This window comes from Hemiscyllium ocellatum, chromosome 29, assembly GCF_020745735.1.
Source record: "Hemiscyllium ocellatum isolate sHemOce1 chromosome 29, sHemOce1.pat.X.cur, whole genome shotgun sequence".
Taxonomy (NCBI): Eukaryota; Metazoa; Chordata; class Chondrichthyes; order Orectolobiformes; family Hemiscylliidae; genus Hemiscyllium; species Hemiscyllium ocellatum.
This window is the reverse complement of record NC_083429.1, coordinates 1,499,807-1,527,059: the sequence shown is the minus strand read 5'-3', so window position 1 is coordinate 1,527,059 and position 27,253 is coordinate 1,499,807.

Sequence of the window (27,253 nt, the reverse complement as noted above, 5' to 3'; positions counted from 1 at the left end):
CCTTTTGCTGTTCCCTAAACTACAAAAGGTCTACTATTCTACAGTGCCTGTGGTCGACAACAGCAAATATCCAAAATTCCTCTGAATCAACTGACTCCCCTCAAGATTAGAGTGGTGCGGGAGAAGCACAGCAGGTCCGGCAGCATCTGAGTATCAGGAAAAATCGACGTTTCAGGCAAAAATCCCATCGTCACGAATGAGATTGGTAGCCTATGAGGTGGAGAGATAAATGGGAAGGGTGGGGCTGTGGAGAAGGTAGCTGTGAGTGCAGTAATTAGATGGAGGTGGGGGTGAAGGTGATATGTCATAGAAAAAGGTGGAGCGGGTAGGTGGTGATGAAGATACACAGGTGGGACAGGTCAGGAGAACGGTGTTGAGCTGGAAGGTTGGAACTGAGGTAAGGTCGGAAGAATTGGAATGAGAAAACTGATGAAGTACACATTGATGCCATGGGGTTGAAGGGTCCCAAGGCAAAGGATAAGGGTTGCTTCATCCAGGCATCGGGTGGTGAGGCACTGACGATGGAGGAGGCCGAGTACCTGCATTTCCTGGAGAGAGTGGGAGAGGGAATTAAAATATTTCGCCAAGAAGCAGTGGGCTTGATTCTTGTGGGTATCCTGGAGTTGTTCTCTGACGTGCATTGTGAGAAGACATCCGGTTTCCCCAATTTAAAGAAGACCACATCAGGAGCAATGGACGCAATAAATGACATGTGTGGCAGTGCAGGTGAAACTGATGGATGCGGAGGATTTCATTGGCGCCTTGGACGAGGTGAAGGGGGAAAGATATGGGTGCAGGTTTTGGAATTCCTGCGGTGGCAGGGGAAGGTGGCGGAGGGGTAGGTGGATCATTGGCGGTCGTGGACTTGACTAGGTAGTTGCGTGGGGAATGGTCTTTGGGGAAAGTGGATAGGCATGGCGAGAGACATATATCCCTGGTGGTGGGGTCCGTTTAGATGTGGCGAATCTGATGGCAGATGATGTGATTTATGCAAAGGTTGGTGGGATGGAAGATGAGCACCAGGGATTTCTGTCCTTTTTGTGGTTGGAGGTATGATGTTCGTGGGCGGAGGTGCGGGGCATGGATCAGATGTATTGGAGGGCATTTCAACCCCATGGGAGGGGAAGCTCTGGTCTTTAATGAAGAAGGGGATCTGGTATGTTCTGTGTTGGAAATGGTCCTTTGGGAACAGATGGGGTGGAGGCAGAGGAATTGGGAATGCAGGGTAGCATTTCTGCAGGAGGTTGGAGTGTGTGAAGGTGTAATCCAGATAGCTGTGGAAATCAATTTGTTAGTTAAAATAATGTCAGTAACACTGTCCACCTGGGCTATCTTTCCCTCCCCACCCCTATCCACTTTGAAATAAGACAGTTCCATTCACAAATACCTAGTCAAGTTCACGCCCTCCAACGACCCACCCTCCCATCCCAGTACCTTCCTCTGCTACTGCAGGAATTGCAAAACCTGCGCCCACACCACTCCCACCTCTGTCCAATGCCCCAAAGGAGACTACCACAACTAACAAAGTTTCCACTGCACTGCCACACATTTCATTTGTTGTATCCATTTCTCCAAATGTGGTCACTGCTAAATTAGGGCCGCAGGACACCTTCTTGCAGAGTGCTTCAGGGAACATCTCCAGGACACCCGCAACAATCAAATGCAACGCCCCGAATACTTCAACTCCCCCCACTCTGCCGAGGGCATGAAGGCCCTGGGCCTACTCCACTGTCACCCCCTCACCACCCGACGCCTGTTGGAAGAACGCCTCACCTTCCACCTCGGGACCCTATTACCCCATGGCATCAATGTGGATTTCACCAGTTTCCTCATTCCATCCACCCCCCCTCCCCACCCATTTAATCTATTCCCAATCTTGCAGCTTGGCACCGTCTTACTCACCTGTCTTACCTGTCTATTTTCCTTCCCACCTGTCCGCTCCACCCTCACCTCTGATCTATCATCTTTGTCCCCACCTCCATCAACCTTTCGCACTCTTAACTAAATTCTCCCCAGCGCCACCCCTTCCCATTTATCTCTCAATCTTCGAAGCTCCCAGCCTTATTTCTAATGAAGGGGCTCAACCCTACTATAATCTTGACTCTGATCTCCAGCATCTGCAATAAGCACTTCCGTCCAACTGATTCCCCTGTCCATTGATCTTCAGCCATCGTGAACGTCTACTCCAAGATCTCTTTTTTGGTCTACACCACACAGAATATTCACTGTTATTGTGTCTTCTCCACAAAATCATTAACACTCATTAACCTGGATTCAATTCGACTCGCCATTTTACCTTTCCACCTGATTGATGCATCCTGGCAGTCCCTGGATTTCTTCGTCATGAGTGAATGCGTGGAAAAACGTTTTCGACCAGTGGGCCGTTGAAATCTGGAACTCATTGTATGCAAGGAACTGAGAGGCAGAAATCCACATAACTTTCTGAAATATTCAGATGTGAATTTGTGATGCCAAGACATATAAGGCTATAGGTCGATTGGTTTAAAAAGGAGTTAGGATAGTGAAGCGATTGTCATTGAATAGTACAGATATTCTATTCCTAAGTGTGGGTTATTAATACCTGTCCTTCCATTCTCGAAGTGGCATGTCACAGGTAGCACTGTGCTGTTTGAATCAGCGTGGGGAACTATTACATATCCCAGGGAGACAGAGTGACAGTGAAAGTGCAAAGGCGTTACTTCTGCAAGCTGTACCTAGTATCCGTGTTGGAATGAAAATCATTCCATAGTTTTGCTTCACACTTATAGCAGGGACCTCAAGAAGATATACATTCTATTGCACTTTCCACACGACCTCATCCCACGGAATACCACCCATTACTGACTTTATGCATGAAATTTCTCTCTATACACCCTGGTCCTATCCTCCTTGACCCCAGCACTTCCTCATATGGCACCATTCCACGAAATCTCAGAAGGTGTAATGCTGCTCGTTTACGATGTCTCTCCTCACTGTGTAAGGTTCCAGTGACTTGTCTGACCATCACTCAATTTACCAAACTACATTTCCAACTCACAATGTGATATCTTTTAGATTGGGGAGATAAAAATACGGAGTGGGTGACAAACGTGAGGACACCTACGTTCTGTCTACAAGCTAAAAAAGACACTGAGCTTCCAGGTTCATGTTACTGCGACATTCCACTATGCTCCCATGCCTCCATTTCAGTTTGCTCTGCTGCAGAGCTCCCGCATAGCACAGCGTGAGTTGGAAGATCCGCACGTCATTTCCTACTGAGAGACCGTGCAATATTCAGTACCCAACGTCGAGTCCTATCATGTTAGACGCTGTCCAAGTTCTTATACGTTCCTGCCACACATACACATACCATTCGTTCCAAAGGTGGATCGGTTGGCTCGAAAACCTCTCCCTAGATTGGACCAACTGGAGTTGTTTTCCTTGAAGCAGAGGAAATTGTGGTGGGGGGGGGGGGGGGGGGGGGTATGATTAAAATGTACAAAATATTGAGGGATATAGATAGCATAGACTGAAATACATGTTTCACTTTGATGGAGATTTCAATCCCGGGGAGCCATTGATTTAAGGTCGGAGGCAGAAAGATCACAGTGAATGCGTGGAAAAACGTTTTCAAGCAGTGGGTGGCTGAAATCTGGAACACAGTGTATGAAAGAATCGTAGAGGCATACAAGGCTATGAGTCATGTGATTAGAAAAGGAGTTAGGATAGTGAAGCGATTGTTATTGAGCAATACAGATACTCCATTCCAAGTGCGGATTATTAATACCTGTCCTTCCATTCTCAACGGGACATGTCACAGGAAGAGCTGTGCTGTCTGAATCTGCGTGGGGGAGCACTACCGCTGCTGGGGGGACAGACTGACTGTGTCAGTGCAAACACGTGACTTCTGTAAGCTGTACCTCCTGTCGTTGTTGGAATGAAAATCATTCAGTAGCTTTGCTTCTTAGTGAGGTGTTACTTATAGCAGGAGGCTCAGGAAGATATACATTTTACTGCCCTTTCCTCACTAACCCATACCACTGAATACCAGCACTATGTATGACCATTTCTCTCTATGCATCCTCGTCCAATCCTTCTTGACCCCCAGCACTTCCCCATATGGCGCCATTCCACGAAATCTCAGAAGGTGTAATGCTGCTGATTTACGATGTCCCTCCTCACTGTGTAAGGTTCCAGTGATTTCTCTGCCCTTCACTCAATTTAGCAAACTACATTTCCTGCTCACAATATCACCTCAATCTAGGGTGGAGAGAGAAAAACAGAGTGGATGACAAATTTGAGTGTGCCTACGATTTGTCTGGAAGCAAAAAAGACCCTGAACTTCCAGGTTCTGGTCACTAAAACATCCCAGTGTTCCCATAACTTCATTTCAGTCCCTGGTCTGCTGCAGAATTCCCACATAGCACAGCGCAAGTTGGAAGATCGGCTCGTCATTTTCTATTGACAGACCGTGCAACCTTCAGGACCCAACATTGGGTTCAATCATTTTAGACCCTGTCCATTTTCTTTCATGTTGCTGCCCCACCAACACGTACCATCAGTTCCAAAGGTAGATCGTTACGCTGGAAAATCTCTCTCCCAGATTCACTGGACGTGCTGATTTTGTTCAGATATTTCTGCTTTTTTGGAGAACTTGTTCTGTTCTGATCGCCAGACTTCAGGAAGCGTGTGTTTGCACAAGAGGGTGTTCTGAGGAGATTTACCAAGGTGTAGCCAGGACTTGACCATTCCCACTGCGAAGATAGGCGGAAGTGAGAGCTGCTGGTGCTGGAGCTCAGAGTCGAAAGTGCAGTGCTGGAAAAGCACAGCACGTCAGGTAGCATCTGAAGAGCTGGAGAAGCAATGTTTCTGGCACAAACCACTGCCATTCCATTACTACCTCATGCGTGGAGGAAGAATGTCTCATATTCCGCCTTCAGACCACGCAACCACACGAGATAAACGTGTACTTGAACAGCTTCCTCATTTCACTTCCTTCCACATTATACCAGTCACAAGCCTCCAACTAGGCACTGCTCTCTTGACCCGTCGATCAAACACCCCTCTGAACTATAACCTTCTCCCTCACTTTCATCCACCTTTCGCTTTCCCAGATACTATACCACCAATATAACTCCCCTCCCACTTATATCTCAACCCCGACCTACAAGCCTCATTCCTGATGAAGGGCTTATACCCGGAACGTCGATTCTCCTGCTCCACGGATGCTGCCTGACATGCTGGGCTTTTAAAACACTATACTGTCGCCACTGCAACGATAGATGAGCTCGGCTGGGGCTCTTTATCTGACAGTGGGGAAAGCTGAGGTAGGAACTGATTAACGTGCACAGAGAAAGGAGATAGATATATGTGATTGGAATAAACTTCTTACGGGAAGGGTTACTAACCAGGGATATAGCAAGAGAGAGGATATTCAGAGAAGTTTTAGGAAGAATGCTTTCATCCTGAGAGTGTTGCTTGTCTGGAACTCACTGTTGAGCGTGTGGCAAAGCTAAGAGTCATCAGAACATTTCCGGAGTATTTAGCCGAACACTTGAGGAGCGAGCCCTTAATGACGAGGTACTGGAAAGTGGGGCAAGGACAAACAGATGTTCAATGAAAGACTTGAAACCGTATCACTGGGTGTAGCAAAATTGAAGTTAGCGCAGCTCTGTGGCAAAATGAAAGATGTTTTAGACTTCCACTGCGTTGTTAAGGTTGCAATTAATAATTTGTTTGTTTGAGTCCCACCAGATTCGGAGTTAGACCATAGAACAATACAGCACAGAATAGGCCCTTCGCCCCTCGAAGTTGTGTCAAGCTGTGAACTATTCTCACTTCGTCTCCTTACATTATCCAAAATCATCCATGTGCTTATCAATTTATTTCACATTTCAGCTGAATCAATGGTTGTTCTGCTGATTCATCGTCAATTCCAGTCATCTGGAGTTCTCGTCCCTGCTACTGACCAGAGGAGATTCCTCACCTTCTTAGTGGTGAGCTTTGAGCGAATTGTATCATTTGAAACATGATCAGACCAGAATCGGCTGCTCATTCATAAAACCCACTGCAGAAGCGCACTGACTCTAAACACGTTTCCCACCCACATTTGCCCAGAGTTTTTCGGTTTATTCAGTGTATTTTTCCCATTGGGTGACAGGTTGATGTGGATGGGTTGCGAAAAGATATTGATGTGTTTGGTCAGTCATCATGATATCAAATGACGGGATAGCGCCGGCTGGTGAAATTGCCTCCCCTTGTTCCTCTCCCTGTCTGTGCTGTTTCTGACAGAGGAAATTAAAAATAACATGATGAGGACACTGTGAATGTACACCATTGAATATCAAGGACCTCCCCTTTATTCCACTGCTCTCACAGCTGGAATACACAGTTCCTGTTGCAGCTTTGATCAGACAGTGGAGGATTCTCCCAGGCGCTCTGTCAGACTGCATTCTCCTTCACACAGATTTCCGACTGGGCACATGGAGCAAACGGCCGTGTGGATATTGGGGATTCAGGGACAGATTTCCCCTTTGCTGGGTTAGAGTTCTGGCCACGTTAATAAACATGAACTTAAGTGATTCTGTATCTTATTATGAATTCTTATCATTTTACAATTTAAACTGAAATTCAATTTACTCTTGTTTAACATTCTTATGTCTTTAGTATTCATGAAAACTATGCAACGTCTTCGGATGTAGGACTGGTGAAGATTGCTGATGAGTGCAGTATGTTTCATGTTGTCTGTATGAACTTTCAGAAGGAAGTCAGTGAAGTGTCTTTGAATCTGTGCCGAATTGAAGCCGACCGAATGAAAAGCCCCGTGACAGTGATAATGTAACATTGTCTGTAAACAGGACAGTGACCCACGGAAATGCAGCTTTCAATCAAGTCTAATTTGCACAACATTTTTTCTATGTCCCTTTCCAACAGTCACATGTCAGTTCCTCCTCCACTGCCTTAACTTTAATTTCAGAATTACAACAAACGTAGAACAGGTTGGTCGAAGGTCCCAGAGGTACGAATAGCGCACGTTACGGGTTGGTGTTCTGCTGCTCCCGTGGAGCAATTTATCATCACTTAACACCGTTAATTACAATTATTATCTGAAGCTGCTGTTCCTGATGTTGATCAGGGATCATTGGAACACCAAACTGAAGTGCATTTGAAACATAACGTCGAATAAAGCAGCATTTATTGTAAACCTCCAGCTTCTGATTTGTGGGATTGTTCTGTATTTGGAAAATGTGTCAATTACCAGCCGGAAAGCTGCCCATTTTCCCCAGGGGATTATTCATCTGTAGATTGAGAAACAGGTAACGTTTTAGCATGATGACATTTTTCAATTCTTTGACCCTCCACTGTATTCCGTTGTTGGAAAGGCTGTTAAACTCCTTTCATATTATCCCATTTGCTGCAAACTCGCACAGTTCATTAAACTGTTCGAAACGAATTAGATTTATCTCTTTGATAGATTGAATGTCGTCAGTGAAACTGGTAAAGTCATAACAAATAGTTGTGCTATTGGGCAGAACAGAGCGTTCAAACAGGAATAAGGAGGAGTCTTTTTGCTGGGTTTTTCGCGCAGAGATCAGTGAGTATTAAATGGACTCAGTTCCGTTCCTTGTCATTGTGACCAAATATTCAAGGCAACAGATGACAATGATGGAGATGCTTGACACCTACAGGGCCATTCCTACTCACTAGAGTCACCATTGTATTACAGATCAGGTGAGTGGAGAGATGATGATCCTTATGGTGACCTGAGACAGTGCGACAATTAATTCCACAATGTTAGTCTAACTCTATACCATAAACCAGTTAGCCATCGGAGTGAGCTAACTGGCTTCCGTTTACTGCAAAACTATAAAACACAGATCAGTATATTAACAATTTGTAGTAGTTCACGTAGAATCAGCCGTGACACCTTTCAACACCACCAGCTCATCTTATACTTAGCTTTTTCAGTTGCAGATGTTATACAAATTCTTTCCAATGAACGCTAAAGATTTCGTGAGTGTGCCACTTTTGCATCCCCATCCAGGCAGCCCAGAATCCCTGTCCCTGTTAAATTCGCTACTTGTGTGCCTGCATGTGGGTTTTCAAATATTCTGGAATCAGCTTCTCCTTTTTTTCTTTCGAAATTTCATCTCTGGTTTCAATAACTCTCAGAATAAAAAGTACCTGCTGTAAACTTCCTTGTCGTTCCTTGCTGATTTTGAAGCTCTAACCTTTTTTTTTATACACTCACCTCAACGATGGAATTTCCCTCCTATTTATCCTTAAGAACCTCACATAAGTTGAAAAACCTCCATCGGACAAAACTCAGTCATTCCTGATTTGTTCCGTTTATTCTTCATCTATCCCAACATCCCATTAAACCCCTTAATTTCTTTTCTCTTGGCTTTATCTCCCAGTAAATCTCATTTCTGTCGACTCGAACAATTCTGTATCAAGGAAACTTCACCATATCCTTCCGAACTATATTCCAAACCCAACCCCCGTGTACTTCATCATGTCTTTATATCACAGTAAATTTCGTCCTGAGAAATGATGTTGGATCTAATTCAACGCATAAAAACTTACCACTATGCTTTGCAATCTCATTACCGGTACGGGAAAGATGTGGGCTATTTCACTTACAGCTGTATAGGTTGGCTGCAGCAACATTGGTTAAAATCGCAGTCACATATGTGAAAGTTGTGCTCATTTTAGTTTCTTCTCAACGTGTGCTGAAGTAACACAGTTACTTATATTATCAGACATACATAAGGGGGCGTGTTAAATGTGAGTTTATGAGATCAGGGTCGTTTTCACTAACATAAACCAGACATTGTTCAAATCTCAGGCTCATAAGATTGACAGAGAGTGATGTTGAGCGAAATAGACTGTCGTGGCAAATACCAGTGTTGTGAAGTTGTGGGTGTTATGTACCTTAATTGGTACTGATATGTTTGGATAGCACAAGGAGTCCAGAACAATTTAACACCATAACATTTTGTTGAAACAACTAACAGCTTTGTTACATGGATAAAAAAAAATCGAATTATTCTAATCAGTTTAAATTATGCCCCAATCAAGTTTGAATATGATATTTTAACACTGTTAAAATCAGTGTAACGATCCGACTGTTTGTGGAATAAATATCAGGCATGTTGTACTGTTACCCAGAGTGGCAAAAAACAGCAAAGAAAGCAGCTAAAAGTCCAATAGATGTCGAATGCTAGTGAGATCTCCGAGAGGTGACTGGAGAAAGAGATTGCATAGAAAAAAGCAACGACACCGACCTGGAGAGAAAATCTACAGAGGAAGATACAACGAGAAGATTCGACAACTGGCTGGTTTTTAAATTTGAATATTTTTGTAAACATTAATTGGGTCGGGGTTGGGGAAGGCTTTTCAGACCAGTATTGTAGAGCAGAAGGTTAAAGACAGGTTTCGAGAAAGGAGGTGTAAGTAGTTGTAAGTTACGTATTCTCTGTAAAATGTTAAAAAGTAATAAAGTTGTTATTTTTAACTTTAAATACTAATATTTGCTATAGTTCTTTGCCTCTTGAATTTTACCAGAATGCAGTACGGGGTGAATCCTTTCTGTTTTGCTTGTTTACATTAGCAGAGGAGTTTGCTCCATTACGTGATACCAGTTTCTGTGGTTGCTGTGTTGTTTGCTCTTTTTGTGCATTGTGCCTTATTAACGATTTTGAAGTTTTCCACTCGACGCAAAAGTTCCGTGCTTTTGCACTGTTGTACAAAAGGTGCAGTGTGTCTAACCAACAGGTCTCCCTACAATAACATCTGACGCTGATTCAATCTCTCTATCCTAGTATTGATCCATGGAAGCAGTACTTCGCACTCTCCTCGAGTTTGGAAAACAATTCTCTCAAAAATAACGCAACATCCCCGCATGCAAGGGGATTTCATTCCATCGTCTTCAATTCCTCACAGAATCCGATTCAATAAGTTTTGTCACTGTGCCATTTATTTGTATGCGTTCAAATCATTTGAGCAAAGGGTCACAGTTGGAGAGTTCTGGCCCCATAAAACAGAGGTCAGACCATACTATGTGCACTTGTACTCTGCTGTTCATCATTTCACTAGCAGCAGGTAGATGCATCTATGCTCTGCAAAATTATCACGCCTGTTTTAACAAGCAAGATAAACAGTTCCTGGTTCCTACTTTTGTTTTCACACAGACCAAGATTGTAAATGATGGAAACATGCTCTGGTCGAGACTGTCTACTCTCCCAAATCTCTTTTCTCCCCAGCAGGTGTAAGGTGCGGGTCTGAATCGCTTTCTTCTGCGCCCTGTCACTCTGGGATGATGTGAGCTGTGAAAACTCTTCTCTGAGCTGGAGATAACCTGGTAAAGGTTATACACATCAGGTGCAATGTGCCTGAGCGACAGGGCTTGCTGCAGTAACATCCCATGCTGATTCAGATAGCAGAGTCCTCGCTGTGAATTCGAGAAGTACACAGACACTGTTCCCGATTACTGGGAGAGATTCTCTCTTTCCCAGCATTTCTGCACTTTTCTATCTGTCTCCAATGGAATTATTTGGGCAAGGTCCCAAAAGAAAATGAGTTCCTGTGCATGCAAGTTCTCCCGTTTGTACAGCTTTCCAGAATTTCCATAACTCCCCCTCCCACTGGTCTCCTGCCCCGCTGCAGAAGCCGGTGTTTGATAGGGAGCTGAAGAGCGCACTCACCTTGCTCTCCCACAACACAGATTGCCAATAGAAGATGAGTTCATCCAGCTGCCAACGGGGGACGGGCTAGCACAGTCTCCTGGGAAACGGGAGACAGAATGCCAGGGAGCTATTATTAAAACTCAGTGCTGCCTTCACTCCGAAACAAAAGAAAAAGCTTTTTTTTTAAACAAAGTGACTCACCTGATTTATAGATCACGCTTAAGGATGGGTTCTGGCTCATTGGTCTTGGGTGTGATATCGCCTCGGGGGGGCGATGTACATGCGAGAAGTGACACATGAGCCCTGGAATTTTGCATCCGGTCCCATTTTTGACTCAGAAAGTATGATTTCGATGAGATCGAGGTCAGATCAAGATACCGAATCATCAAGACAGGCATCAGCTGCTTCTTGTATGCCGTTACTAGACTGAGAAATGTATTCTCATACTTCAAATGATGCTCATCCTGAAACTGTGGATCTTGCCGAGCGCACGTCCCGTACGGAGTAACCTGAATGCCTTGTCTTTCTCACACTTTGTTCTGCATGTCCTTGATTACTATGATCTGCCTTTACCAATTGCAAAGGTTTTCACTGCACTCAGGTAAATGTGACAATCAATCAATCAAATATAATCAATCAATCGAATGCCACAGACATTTCCTTATTGTTTGGTGCCAGCACAGCGAAGGTGGGCTGTATGGCCTCAATTTGCATTATTTCTTGATTCTGAGTGAAATCACAGTTAAACCAACAGAATGTGGGAAGTTACGCACAGGTTATATTGACACAGCCGGGACACATATGCGCCACAGTGTATCACACAATAATAGTGAAGACCTTCTTGAAATCATCCTCTGAGGCAAATGCCACACGCTAGATTAAAAGCTGAAGACCGACGGAAACTGCTGTAGTCAGCGCTAACAGAGCGATCCAGCGGGATAACCCATAACCCAGAAACTAATGGATTGAAAACATCCTCTGCTCGTTGACAATTCCAGGTTTCAGTGTGTGTACTGCCCGGTCAGTGTTCCTCTATAACATAGCTCCGCTCAACGTATTGCTTGTTGTTTCAATTTCCACTTCCTTTCTCTCAATGTATCTGAAATGAATATCTCGAACTGATACAACTGCCAAATTGACATAGGTGAGGAAACACACTTGTGAATGTCTGGAAGCTCTTTTCCTGTTCTCTATCTGTCTTCTCTGATCTGATTCGCAAAATCACTTGTCAGATCTGGGAATAAACTGGTGTAGGTAAGATATATCAATTGCAGAGTGCGCTATGCGCATGACGCCCTGCATTTGGTCCCCCACTGTTTCACACAGCGATGCCCTCCCTGCGAAATGAAAAGCCATAAATGACAATTAGATCATCTTGTTGGAGGCAGCATTACGACACCGACACAGTTCCGCATTATTAGGACATACATCACCAATTATGAATAACCACAGAGATATACAAGCGACCCAGAGTCGCAGTGGACTCGATGGGCTGAACGGATTCTGCTGGCACGTGAGTGACGCCACACGTTGATGCTGTCCTTCTTCCTGTCTCTGGGACAGAGTGGCTGAGGGTGAAACAATGTCTCATCTTTAACCCTCCTTCCGTGTTAGATTATCTGCACTGAAAATGTGTTGCTGGAAAAGCGCAGCAGGTCAGGCAGCATCCAAGGAGCAGGAGAATCGACGTATCGGGCATGAGCCCTTCTTTCGGATCCTTCTGAAGATTATCTGCAGCCCTGCAGCTCAGGGCTGTGGGAATGGCTCTCAGTGAGTGAGGGTTTTACTCAGATTCTCTTCATTTCGGACAGTTGTGTCTCAGATGCTAACTGCTGCCCGACTGTAGCAAAGAAACAGATGTCCCTATTAGAAAAGCTTCCCTGCAGGATTTTATGTGAAGATGGATTCTGAAAACCACACAGGCTGCGCAAAAATGCATTCGCATGAATTTACCTGAGGGAAGAGTATCCGATGTACAGTTCTCTATTTCCCACGATCTCAATACATTTGTCGCTCTCTTAATAAATGATATTTGGAGGAAATTCCCAAACAAACTTACTGATTTCCAGCACCAGAGGGACCTGGCTGTGCCGATGAGAGAGAGCTTTAGAGCGTATTCGCGCTTACCTCCCCTCACATTGCCTGCAGGTGGATGGAAATAGATGAATAATCTGCCGATGGACACAGCTTAGTCCAAGCGGAAGGGATAAACAGCACTGTCCCGCGAACAATGCGACGGAATGAGTATGTGATATTCTTTAAACTCTTTGCTGCTTCGAAATCCGAGAGCAAAGTGGGATGTAGTTGGATCTGAGTGACTCTCAGCTGGTTTAGTGTTGGAAATGCAAGAGTGTTTGGAGGTATGATCTTCGCTTCGTAGCTTGTGTTCATACTGGTATGTGAGAATTCTTACTTCAAGTCGCCTTCGAGCCTTGGTTGTTTGATTTCAGTTTTGCCCAGTCGCCCTATCAACTGTTTGATAAAAAGGTGCAAATCATGAAGTTGCACCCCTTGAAATAACTTTGTGTTTTGGGGTCAGAAGTGTGATTGTAGACGGCATGACACAGTATCATACGTGGTGAAAGCGAAACAAATGTTTCAGGATGTTCACACACACAATCCCTCTCTGAATAAATCCACCATCTGGATGTTTGCACAGTCCTGAATGTTGATCTTTAGGAAATGGGAACGTGAAATGATTGGAAACACCGCTGAACAGGTTGACGGGAATGGTGTGGTGTATGAGGAATGGCAACAGTAAAGGTCATTTGGAAAGTTGGGACAGTTCTCCTAGGAGAGGAGAAGGCCGAAAACTGGCCTTGTTGAACCTTTCCAAGACATGAGTGGATTAGACAGAGGAAATAAGGAACAGAATGCTCCCCACGCCTGAAAGGATCGAGAATGATTCGGTAGTTTATAAGTCATTACTAAAAGAAAAAAAGGGAGTGGTTAGGGTCTGTAAACCACTGCCTGAAATTGACAAAGACACAGTTTCAATCGAGTTATTTAAAAACAAATTCGATGTTTATGTTGAAAGAAAAGGTGCGCAGAGTTTCAGGGAATAGGCAAGAGAATTATACCAACTGAGAAGGACATTTATCTCTGTGGAGAGCCAGCACAGCTAAGGTGGTTTGTGACACATTTGTGATCCTGTGTATAATCACAATTCGACCAACAAAATGCAGGGAGTTAGATAACGGTGATATTGATAAAGCCAGGACACATCTACACAACAGAATATTATCCAGCAGGTACATGTCACAGGGAGGATGGCGCTGTCTGAAAATCCTGCAGAGTGTCCTGCGGATCAGACACAGTGCACGTCACTATTCAGAGTGTACCAGAGTGAGAGCCAGAGAAGGCAACTTGGTTACTTGTACATTTTGTCAGCACGGGAGTTACGAACAATGAGGGAAAGTGGAAATACTGGTGATTTGTTCACATTTGAAGTGTTTACGGGAAACAGGGAGCAGAGGAAGACACAAGGTAAAGCAATTGAGATCTGAATACAGGAGCAGCAAATACGTTGGACAGCTCAGAGGAGATCTTTGAAGTCTTAAATTCTGGTAGATGGGCCGAGCTTGCTTTCACAAGGCCACACTGTTACAAATGTGTCCTTGTCTCTTCGCCTTGTGATGTAGTAAGGCAAATATCGCCGTTACACTGCAGGAAACTCCATTTTCCAACGAGAGGGAAATCAGCATTTAACAAAGGATATATTGCGAAACCTTTCACATAAATTGTTGCATTTCATCTTAGTGTCTTGCTTTGTTTCTTTCCCACTGGACCTGTCATTGTCCCTGCACTGAAGGTGTTTTGCTTCTTCTGCGTGCCTTTTACAGTCTGAGTGACATGATGAAGTTGCACTGCCCCAGCCTCTGATGCAATTTTCCACTTCAATTCAGCTCACCCTAACTTCGCTATCTGATACTATTCCCCTTGCTTCGGTTTTAAGCGCTCATCTTAGACCCAACCTGTCCTCCTCCAAAATAAATACGAAACTCAGCCGCACTGTTATCGCCGAAAACTAGCGATACCTTCATTCTGAGGTCAAACATTACTGCTGTCTCATTTCACATTATCAGCTACCGTTTTCTCTGGTTGCTTCTCGAAATCACTATTATTATAAACTGCTGCAACATCCGCCAATATGAAATATAAACAGAAAGATTCAGGAAATTTTATCATCCACAAACAAACGACAATAAGGAATGCAACTGTTGGGACAAGCAGATTGCAAAATCAGAGTTTTAAAATCTTGATGCAATTGTTTTGCTTTTAATGAGCACACACATTGAGTTCAGTGCAGAACCAATCCCCAACTCGGAGAAGGGAATCCTTGGCTTTGAAGATGCTTTGTGAATGTTCACTGGATTCATCCCAGTAATGGGAGGACTGTCCTCCGGGAGCATATGAGGAAAATCATTCAATGTCGAATGGGGTTTCTAAACATGAGTGGAGAAGGGAATGTCTCCATTCGCAAATTAAACATTGGGTAGGATTTAATACAGGGACACACGAACAAACCAGACAAGAACATAGAAATATAATAAACAATAAATATGATAATTACTTTTTGGAAAGTTTCGATTTTAGATCCACGGTGGTCTTTGGTGACGGTTATTTCATGTCTACAACCAGTCTGCACAGAAAACGATTGCAGCCCCACTGTGATGTGATTGAATCGCAGTTACCTTTAGAAAAAGCTGAGTCTCACTCAGGTCAAGGGGATATAGGGATGCTGGCCTTACAAACTTTTTCCCAAATTCCTTGGAAGTACAAAGGACGTTTTCATGGGGAGGTTGTTCATGATCTGGTTAAATAATAATGAACGTTGTTTGGATTTATGAATAAGGAAATTATATTACAAAGCAAAGAGTTCATAGTGTAACTGATAAATCTAAAGGTCAAACTCAGTGCAAGTATTATTTGTAATCCTTGTCCTCACTCTCCAACAAAAAAACTAAAAACATTAGAAAGGGAACAGGCTCAATTTCCTGCATAGAAAGGCATGAGGAAACGCAGGGTTGATGTTTACTGAGGCACAGAAACATTAGAAATGACACAAACCGGTTTTATGAGGATGATAGGCAGAATGAGGGATTTTATTCACGTGATTTTGAAAATGCTGTACCAGGAACATGCAAGTTTACGTACTAAATGAAAGACATCTTTCACATAACACAAAGTTTGAAGTGACTAAATCAGCGGTATTCCCTCTTTCGAGTAAATAAATAAATAGAGTCTCAGACTCAAAACCATTCGTCAATGATCCAGAAAAACTTGGATCAGAGTTTCTTCTGCTCAAGAGCTATTTAAATCCGGAACGATTTTCCAGAAACAATGATAGAAGCTGAGTCCAGATTGTTTTAAAAGACACATGAACAAGCACACAGGTCGGGAGAAAGTCAAAGTGTGTGTAAAAATTTCGAATTTTGTTGATTTATCAAAAAAGACTTTTCATGAACACGTCCAGCTGGATAAGATGGAATATAAAATGTTCATGAATTTGAAAGGTATGGCATATTATTCAACGTGAAACATTGTAAATGGAATTGATCTTCTAGCAGATTGCAAACAAAGGTTACTTCCTAATGAGAAGGAATTGGATTGTTGCTAGGAGACAAAATACCTGCTTTAAATATTTGACCACGTTTACATTATGTTACGTATATTTCATGCTTTCTGATCTCCTTCCATTAAATTCTCAAAGTTAGCGCTGTCTTTTTTTGTCTTTTTTAGCCCTCTGTTTTTTCGTACAGCACACAATTTTAAGCTGAAAGAAGCTCTGACCAGAACTGAATGCAATATTAGAACGGTCCCATGTGATCAATATAATTCATTTTTGATTATTACAATGACTTTTGCGAGTTTACAGCAAATTGAGTAACATGAAACGGGCTCAACATGTTTTGTTTTCTCTGAAATTAACGCAGTGCGCATGGGAAACGCCATCCATTTGTTGAAAAATTATTTTCGGTTCTCTGTTCACACAATGTTGTCACGTTTAAAAAATTTGCAGCTTGTTTGTTGGTAATGAGTCATTTTCCAGAAAACGTTGGGCCTCAATTCAAAAAAACCTGGTACTTTCCAATCAACTTGGCTTTGATCAACATCGCCTTCCGTCCTGAAACTTCAACACAATGACAAATTGAAGCTGCTCCACGTGAGGGTCAAATGTAAAACCCCCACTCAACTCAGCCTACTACATTGGCACAAAGATACCATTCACTGATTACCTGCTGTAATGGATCCACGCATTAATGCTTACCGCCACATTCCTGGTTGTACCAAAAAGGATAGGAAAACGAGTATCTATGATTCCACGGCTGGTACCTGGAATTTATGATCGCCTTTACCAGTGGTTCCAACATTCTTTGAGGAAATTGATGAACTGCTCATTACTAAGATGAGTTAATTATTTAATAATATAATTACAATATTTCCGTCCACTAACACCTGAACTTTTTTTTAATTTAATCCGTAGAAATGTTTTAATTTTAATTTTGAACAGACTCAATGACTGATCTACGCTGTGCCTGCGGAATCAATTATAAAATTTCATAACACTTTGAGTTCTGCCATCTCAGTCCGCTGTCTGCGAAGTGTTCCCGTTGTGGGAAATTCACTTCCCTGTGTTTTTGCTGCGGCTCCCAGCATGCCCTGTGGTACTACGCACATTTTCCTCCTGCCATTTTCTCGCTGTGTTGCTGTGATCGTACAGTGACTTTGTGTCACATGGCCCGGGAAAAGAACACAGGCCAAGGTTGAGCAGAACAAACTTTATTTGTAAAAAGTCGTTCCCGTCGTTTTTTGCATTGTTCAATTCAATTTTCAGTTAGTCTTATTTAAGATTTTGAAATTATTTGCTCTGTACAGAAGTGCGATACGTCAAAAACTTCGGTCCAGAAGAGAGGGAGTGATAGTTCTGCCACTGAGCACGAGTACTGTCCTTGAGTCGGCAAAATAATTCTTCAGGGACAGAGTTACATCGCCCCCGTAACGAGACTTTTCATTCCATCAGCTTCAATTCTTGACAGAATCCAATGCAACAGACCTTGTTACTTTGTCATTTCTTTATTTCTGTTCTGATCATGTGAGCAGAATGTCACATTGGGAATGCCCCATCGAGAAGAGGTGAGGCCATACTCGGGGAACTGGACTGCAATATTTATCATTTCACCAACACCAGGGAGAAGTATCCACTTAAATGCTCAATTTACTCAACCCAGTTAAACATATCGTCAGATGTGCAGAGCATATGTGACGAGGTGTCTGACAGGTTAAAGTGATTAACTACTGACTTATTGTTCTCTACAGGCGTGGGGTCAAATCGCACTCTTGTCGCTTATGGAGTGCAGTCGTTCATGACGCTGTTTTTGTTTGGGTCTCGACTAAATTGGAGGTCGACTGGTCAGTTTATCGCCATCGACGCTGCAGTAAAGTCTCTACTAATTAGTCGAATCTGTCGCTTAAACGGTAATGAAATGCAGACCGACTTGGAATAATGAAAAGGAACACGGTTTTCCTTTTGAAGACAAGTTACTGTGAGCTTTTATCGAATGAGTGAGATCCAGGAAAAGCAAATAACGAGAGATGACAAGGCGCATGTTTAGACAATAGATTGTGAATGAGTATTTTGTCAGATGAATCCTGTAGCAGAGTGGGGAGAAGTGATTCTTCTTCGTGTCCAAAGCACAGACGGGCAGCAGAAAATAATGGAGATATTTCGAAAGGGGCAGAGGAAGGGTTCAGGGACAAACAATACTGGCTGTAAATGCACAGCAGAGAACTTGCTAATGTAGGTACTGTACGTGGGCATGGACACAGTTACACATTGTCTCTCCCTTTCTCATTGCTCTTGCCAGTGATGAATGCTGAACATGAGACGCAGACAAAGACAAGAAGTGGGAAGCAATCTCCGTCTCTTTATGAACAACTGGAGCAGACATCATGTTAACTGCAGGGACTGACCAAAACTGTGGATCAATAATCGCTGACTAACGTAGAACAACCGTGTGAAATTATTTAAATTTCGTTTATTCTCTTGTCATTAATAGGTATTTTGTTCTAACAACCGTGGCCAATAGAAGACAACGCCTCATTTCATGTTGGATAACAACATTATCAAACATTTTTCAAATTGAGATCTATTGAGATCATTTTACACATCTAACAATTCAATTTAATGAATACAAGCCTCATTCCCTCACAGGAAATAAAACTGCTGATTTCTTCAAATACATTATCCTTGCTAAATAGCAGTTACACAGCATGAATCTTATGATATAACATTTATTGAAAATCCGCCATTCACCACTATTATCTTACGTCGCATTGAGTGCAATAGGCACATGCTAAACAAAAATTTGGAAAGAAAATCTTTCACAAAGTTGTTGTGGTTCTGTTCGCCGAGCAGGGAGTTTGTGTTGCAAACGTTTCGTCCCCTTTTTAGGTGACATCCTCAATGCTTGGGAGCCTCCTGTGAAGTGCTTCTGTCATGTTTCCTTCGGCATTTATAGTGGCTTGACTCTGCCGCTTCCGGTTGTCAGTTGCTGTCCGCTGCAGTGGCCGGTATATTAGGTCCAGGTCGATGTGTTTGTTGATAGAATCAGTGGATGAGTGCCATGCCTCTCGTAATTCCCTGGATGTTCTCTGTTTGGCTTGCGCTATAATAGTAGTGTTATCCCAGTCGAATTCATCTTGTTTGTCGTCTGTGTGTGTGGCTCCTAGGGATAGCTGGTGGTGTCATTTCGTGGCTAGTTGGTGTTCGTGGATGCGGGTTGTTAGCTGTCTTCCCGGTTGTCCTATGTAGTGTTTTGTGGAGTCCTTGCATGGGATTTTGTACACTACGTTGGTTTTGCTCATGCTGGGTATCGGGTTATTGTCTGAGAGAACATCCTAGCTACAAATCTTCTCCAAAACTTCTTTCACAATGTCTAATTGGGTGGTGGTTAAAAATAACGTAAGGTACTCATGTTGTGAAAATACACCTGTATTTGGATACAACTTTAATAGTGCGATTACTCTGTTTCACCCCCCCCCCCCCCCCCCCCACAAGCCGAGGGATGCAATCAGTGAGCGCACTGTAATTCTATGACCGTATAGAGGCGCATGAGATGCCGGGGCTTCAGTTCAAATAGTACCTTGACTAGGTTCTATTGACATGGAGCAGCAGGGAGCAATGGGACACAAGACAGGAAGCTCCAACCACACCTGAAGAAGCTTCTATTGACATGGAGCAGGGAACACTGGGACATCAGGCTGGGAGCTCCAACTTTACCTAGTGCGCCTTGAACTCATGCAGCTCATGGTTATTTTATGAAATCAGAAGCGAACATGCATTCTTACACACGCACATATATATATATATATTATATATGCAGCTGAAAAGCTTCTCAGAAGATAGATTCAGATAACCATTGATTTATGTCTGGATTAATGGGCTATCCTTATCTGCTGCGAAATTGATATTGTAGCCAGCATTTCCCATCAGCTGTGCAATCAGGAGAGGGATTACGGAACCCTTTCCCTGTGAACGTGCTTCTGTTACTTTATAGGCGCATACGTGAACACGTACGAAAGCCGGCAAAAAGGATGCATGGCGCAGTGGGATGAAAAGGGGCAGGGAGGTTTTTGAATCTCGGTGCTGTGAATTCGAATGGCTGCACTGCCATTTCAGTGGATCAACTGTAATGCTACTGCATGTTGAAATGTGGGTCAAAGTAAAAAAAGATGGGGTTTGCTTCTCAAAGACTTGATAGTCGTGGGTGCGAATATAGACTCAGGCAAAGGGGTCAGTGTCTGGACTGACATAACAGTGTTCGCCTCCCAAACAAAAATGATCGCGGGCTGAAGCAGCTCGAGCTGCTGTTTCGTTTCAGAAAAGTTGAGTTTTCACTGGAGCCGAAAGCATGCTGTTATAACATCGATGTTGTGAAACAAAGTCCTGCGCTGACTCGACTCGTCGTTATTTGGCGTTTTGGCAAATGTTTGCGATGTCGTGTTTTCCATCATTTCCCTCCTGAAGACAGAAGGGAAAGATATTCTAATCGAGACTGTGATTGACGAAATTCACTTTTTATGACCCATTATTATTATGTTCTTTCTTTTTCTCTTCTCAGCACTTTCTGGGAAGTGCTGGTGCACCAAGGCATTTTGCAATGAGAAGTTTGGACTTGCCCTGCTGCTAAGTCAGTTGATACAGGTTCCAGTCTCGACAAGGGCGTGGATTAGAATTCCAACACTGCCATTTCTGCCGATCATCTCCAACACTGCAGCACGTTAAGATGCTGTGTCGATCACCACTGTATTGACGTTCAAAACAGAAATGGGTTTACTTCCTGCGGAATTAACTGTGGTGAGGGAGAATGCCGACTTTCTCAAAGTATCTGTGCTGTCACGATGATGTTCGCCTCCCGCGTGGAAAATCGCAAGTTGCTCGACTGTTGCTTTATGTTCCAGGCAAGTTGAGGTCAGAGCATCCGCACAATGAGCTGTGTCATTCTCAGATTGTAATGCTACCTCCGGTTTTAGGGTGGAGAACATTCTTTGGGACTCTTATTCTGCAAAACAGACACAGTGACTGAAACGATGCTGCACGCTATGATGTGGAACACGGCCTGCTCAGCTTTGTGCATTTTCACTGCAGTCCGGTGTGTTTCGTGTTGAGGGTAAATGTGAACGTTGTCCTGTTTCGACCAATGGATGAAATCACTCAGCAAAGCAAGAATCGAAATTGAAGTAATGTCAAGCAGCTCATGGTTATTTGACCAAATCATAACCGAACATATATTCTCACGCAGTCAAAGATACATTTGCAGCTAAAAAGAGTCTGAGAAGATAGACTCAGCTTACCATTGATTTTTGTCTGGATTGATGGGCTTTCATTATCTGCTGCGAAATTGACATTGCATCTGTTGTTATGCAGGGGCACAATTCGAAATGCTAGAGAATGGGGGGGGGGGCGGACTTATTTCAAAGTCCTGCGGTGAGTCGATTCATCGTTATTTGCCTTTCTGGAGAATGGGAAAATCGTTCAAATGAATTTCGATGTCATATGTTATTGAATTTCTACCATTTTCTTCATTTCCGTCTCGGAGACACCGGAAGGGAAAGGTAATCTAATCGAGACTGTGATTGGTGAAATTCACCTTTTTATGCCCCCCCCCCCCCCCCATTATATTCTTTCTTTCTCTCTTTTCAGCATTGTCTGGGATGTAGTGGTGCACTAAGGCTGCAGTATGTTTGAAAGAGTAGTTTGGAATTGCCCTGTTGTTAGTTGTGAGGTTACTTTATGCCTCATGCCCTCGGACTGTCTCACATTTAGCATTCATGCTTCGCAGTGTCTGAACATTCGGTATGCCAGTTTTGTTTGCGTTCCGTGTTAACTGCTTTCTGTTTGCGATTCGCTCAATACATTACGAGTTAACAAGGTTTCTGAGGTAACTTCAAGCAGCAAAAATCCTCAACTGAGGATCTGGGAAAATTTCACCAAGTATGGTCAGTCGGAGCAAAAGTAGGGAAGTCGTTCGTTTCTGCAGTGTTTCACAATACTACCTTTACCGAGCAGTCGAACAGACTAAATGATTGTACCACAGACTGCGACGCTAATAAGTAATCATTTAAAGCCGGTGTAAGCAACACAACGTTATTGGGGTCCACCACGTGTAAACAGAAAGTTCGGTGTATCTCATCCATGCTCACCACATAGCCAAAATTAAACAAGTCCCGTTCCCCAGCATTTAACCCCAATCCCTCTAAACCCATTCTATCCAGAAACTCATCCGTTTACCTTTGCAATTTTCTGAGCGTAATATCCTCCTCCACTTCCTCTGGCAGCTCATTCCACACACGCACAACCTTGTGTGTGGGAAATGTGCCTCAGGTCCTTTGTCAATTTCAGCCCACTCGCCTTAAACCTATGCTCTCGAGTTTTCAACTCACCCTAGCTTGGGTAAAACACGTAAATACTCATTTTACAACCCTTCCATAAAATCATGTCGCCACCGTTACACTGCTGGGAAAGTTGTCCCAGCCTCTTCCACCTCACTCTACAGTCCAAACATTGATGACATCCTTGTCTATATTTTGTCAACAATTTCACGTGTCTTTTTTTTTAACTTTTTGAAGATGCCAATTACCCTGGACAACAACGAGCTAATGGAAAAAGAAAGTTGAAATGCAGAATGGCTTCAACTTTCAGTGCTGGATGCCTCAGAGCCGCAGCGTGCCAGGCAGAGGCTCGTTTCGTTAGTATAGTGGTCATCATATTTGCCTACCACGCGAAAGGTCCCCAGTTGTTCTTCAACTGCAGCCTTTTGCACGGACAAGAACGGAGCTTTCTTGCTTGCTTTCCCATCTGCAAACCTGCCTTCGAAATTGTTCGAACAAATCTGCTCTCGTTGTGAAATGTAATGCAATTCCATTAAATTAGTTTGCAAAGAATTGTAAAGGTTTTCTCCAACCCAGTTCTGATCATATGTCATTGTGTTTTGAGAGTGTAGTTACCGCGTTCTGGTGCCTTTCACGAAAAACAGTACCGCATTTGCATTCCTTGTGCAGGCGGATCGGTTCAAAGACAGGGAAGAAGCTGATGCGCTGTTGTCACAGCGCACCACGGATTCCTGAACTAGTCTGTCTGTCAAATATACCCCAAAGTCGTCTCTGCAAGGCCTCATTTGGAAGCTGTCTGTCGTTATTCAACGTGCGAGAATTGACACCATGTTTTGGAGCAGTTCGCACGTTAGTGGCTCATTCAATCAGCAACAGCATATGAAAGAAGTTTAACTCTTAGAGGAAACTCTGAACTTGTGTGCTTTCATAGCGTCACTAGTGTTAAGGTGCGCCCTGAGATCTAAGCCGTGTTGGAACTGAAACGGAGGAATTGACAGAGAGGCTACAGAATGACATCACATCCTTTTGGTTTTCTTTAAATTACTGACGAGCAGGAAAATGTAAACGGGAGGGCGAGTGGGAAAGTGAGGCAGTTGCAGCTCTGGTGAAACTCCTTCTTTGTGAGTCACTCAGCAACAAGAGACGTGAAGGTGACTCAGGCGTGAGAGCTCTTCAGATCGAGAACAAAAAGCACTCAAGTGCCGTTAGCACCTCTTCCGGAGTGGGGGTGGGGTGAGTAATAACTTCTGTTACTATGTTTAGAAAATGCCTTTTAAATTGACGTGAAGCGAAACTGCATTTCCAGGAAGCACCATGGAATTTAGCAAACTTTATTGAGTCGCTTCTCGTCGATTCGCACACAGGTTTCCTACTCAGTTGGTATCCATGTGGCTCATGTCCAGGTGTGAACATCTCTGCAGTAAATTGCACGATTCAGGTAAAAGGCAAGGAAAGTGGCATCTCGAACTGGCCCCGAGGTCATAGCATCCTCACAATGTTATCTGTCGTTCTCGAATTGTAATGCTACCTCCGGTTTTAGGGTGGAGAACATTCTTTGGGCCTCTTATTCTGCAAAACAGACACAGTGACTGAAACGATGCTGCACGGTATGATGTGGAACACGGCCTGCTCAGCTTTGTGCATTTTCACTGCAGTCCGGTGTGTTTCATAATCCGTGTAAATGGGAAAGTTGTCCTGTTTCGAGCAATGGGTGAAATCATTCAGCAAAGCAAGAATCGAAATTGAAGTAATGTCAAGCAGCTCATGGTTATTTGACCAAATCATAACCGAACATATATTCTCACGCAGTCACCGATCCATTTGTAGCTGAAAAGAGTCTGAGAAGATAGACTCAGCTTACCATTGATTTTTGTCTGGATTGACGGGCTCCTTCTTTGTGATTCACTCAGCAACCAGAGACATGAAGGTGACTCAGGCAGAGAGCTCTTCACATCGAGAACAAAGAGCACTCAGGTACAGTTAGCACCTCTTTGACATCTTCTGGGGTGGGGTGGGGTAATCACCTGTTGACTTCTGTTAATATACTCCAAAACCGAAAGTTGTCCTGTTTCGAGCAGAGGACGAAATCATTTACCAATGCAAGAATCCAAATACCAAGAATATCATGCAGATCATGGTTTCATTGTCCAATCATAACCGAATATGCATTCTCTCATACAGACATTACATTTGTGGCTTTAGCGAATCTCAGAAGTTTGATTCAGCTTTCCAATGATTTTTGGCTGGATTGAAAGTTTGTTGCGAAATTGACATAGAATTCAGGCATATCCCTGCAGCTGTGCCAGCAGGAGTGGGATGGCAGAACTGTTTTCCTGTGACTTTACTTCTAATGTTTCACAGGAGTACCATGGAAGGTGTAAGAAAATATGTTGCAGCTGTGGCTGGTTTCGTGGGCAAGTGATCGAAAGTGCCAGTTTCTCACTTTCTTTTATTTCCTTCACTTCTGCCCTGGAGACGTGGGCTGCAGGCACTGCCGCATTGTTGATCGGATGGGCAAACTCATCTAATCGAGACTGTGTTTGGGAATCTTCACGTTTCATGGAGAATTCATGTTCTGTTCTTCCTTTTCCCTGATTTCGGAGTTTTTTGGGAGGTGCATTACATTTTGGGAGTGCAGTTTGGAATTGTTCTGAAGGATCTGGGAGCTGTTTATGGCTGATTGCCCTCGGACTGTCCCCAGAACAGCATTCATGCTTCAATTTCACTGAAAATGCATTTTAAACAAACTCCCATTTCCCAACATCTGGCCGCTATCCCACTAAACCCTTCCTATTCAGAAACCCAACTAGTTCCGTTTGAAATCTTCTGAGTGTACTAGCCTCCTCCACTTCCTCTGGTAACTGATTCCATACCCGCACATCCTTCTGCGTGGGAAAGCTGCCTCAAGTCCCTTTTATATTTTACCCATCTCACCTTAAACCTATGCTCCCCAGTTTTCAACTCACCCCATATTGCAGAAAATAAAAACTTAAATATACTGTTGACAAACCTTCCTTAAGGTCATGGCCGACGATGAAGTGAAAGTTGTCCCAGCCTGTTCAGCCTCGCCCTACATTCAAAACTGTGTACCCCTCACAACATCCTTGTCTATATTTTGTCAGCAATTTCACGTGATTTTCTTAATTTTTGAATGATGCCAATTACGCTGGAAAATAACCAGCTCCTGAAAACAGAAAGGTGAAGCATTGAACGGATGTAAGTTTTAGTGCTGGCCTACTCTGAACACCAGCTGCTCGCGGCGATGCTTCCTGTTGTGTAGTGGCTGTTAGAGTCACCTCATATACGAAAGCTCCCCACTTCAAAATCGGGCAAGAATAGCCTTATTCCCGAAGGTAGCCTTTCAGACTGACATGAGCAGAGCTTTGTAACTTGCTGTTCACGTCAGCAAACCTGCCGTTGAATTTGATCCCTCATACATGCTCGAGTGGTGAAAAGGAATGCAGTCCCGTTTCATTCCTGTGCGAAACATTGTTACAGTTTTCTCCAACCGGGTTCTGAATAAGCACAGATGTGTACAGCATCGATGGCCATTCTGTTTTAGAGTGGAGTTACCGTTCTCTGATCCTTCCACTAAAAGCAGGACCCTACCAGAGGAAAAGAAACCATCACAAACTGGATGATACCCAGGCCCATCGAGGTGACTGCCTGAGTTACATCGCTATGGCTCTGGTACTGGGATAATTCTAGCCCACGGCTTGACAGAAACTGGAAATTAAATACGGCCTTCAGGCTGTTCAGTCCAACTGTATACCATTAAGATACAGTGTGCATAGCATTCCCTACATAGAACCACTTCATCAAATCCTCCCTGACAATCTATCCAAAAACTTAATTTTTGATCTCATCTTCCATTTCCCAGCTAATGTGAACATCTTATTTTCGTCTTCCTGTTGTGGTTCTGTTTGCCGAGCTGGGAATTTGTGTTGCAAACGTTTCGTCCCCTGTCTAGGTGACATCCTCAGTGCTTGGGAGCCTCCTGTGAAGCGCTTCTGTGATGTTTCCTCCGGCATTTATAGTGGCTTGTCTCTGCCGCTTCCGGTTGTCAGTATGTTGGGTCCAGGTCGACGTATTATTGATTGAATCTGTGGGTGCTTCCATGAACACCAACTAGCCACGAAATGACACGACCAGCTATCCTTAGTAGCCACACACGCAGATGACAAGCAACATGAGTTCGACTGGGACAACATTACCATTATAGGTAAAGCCAAACAGAGAACAGTTAGGGAATTCCTAGAGGCATGGCATTCATCCACAGATTTCTGCAGTCAGTTCACTGGAACATTCACACTCTTTTCTGTGTGTGTGTGTGTGTGTGTGTGTGTGCGTGTGTGTGTGTGTGTGTGTGTGTTGTTGCTTTACCACACACAATGTTGTTTGAAACCTTTAATCACTGACATACGAGATAAATATGTTCTCTTTATGTCGAAATGAATTTAGTGACTCTGTTGGATCTTTATATCATGTTTGATTTGTCTCACTGATCTTCAGTTCTTTCAAACTATTTCTCTGTGAAATGATTTTCATATATTATCGCGGTCCATACTGTGTAAAATCTCAGATCAAACAAATCCAATTTCAGAAAGACACCCTTTCTCATTTCCACACCTCCTCCCAAACAAATGGTCGAATCATCTCGAAAGATACAAAAAGCACCCTCAAATGCGAAA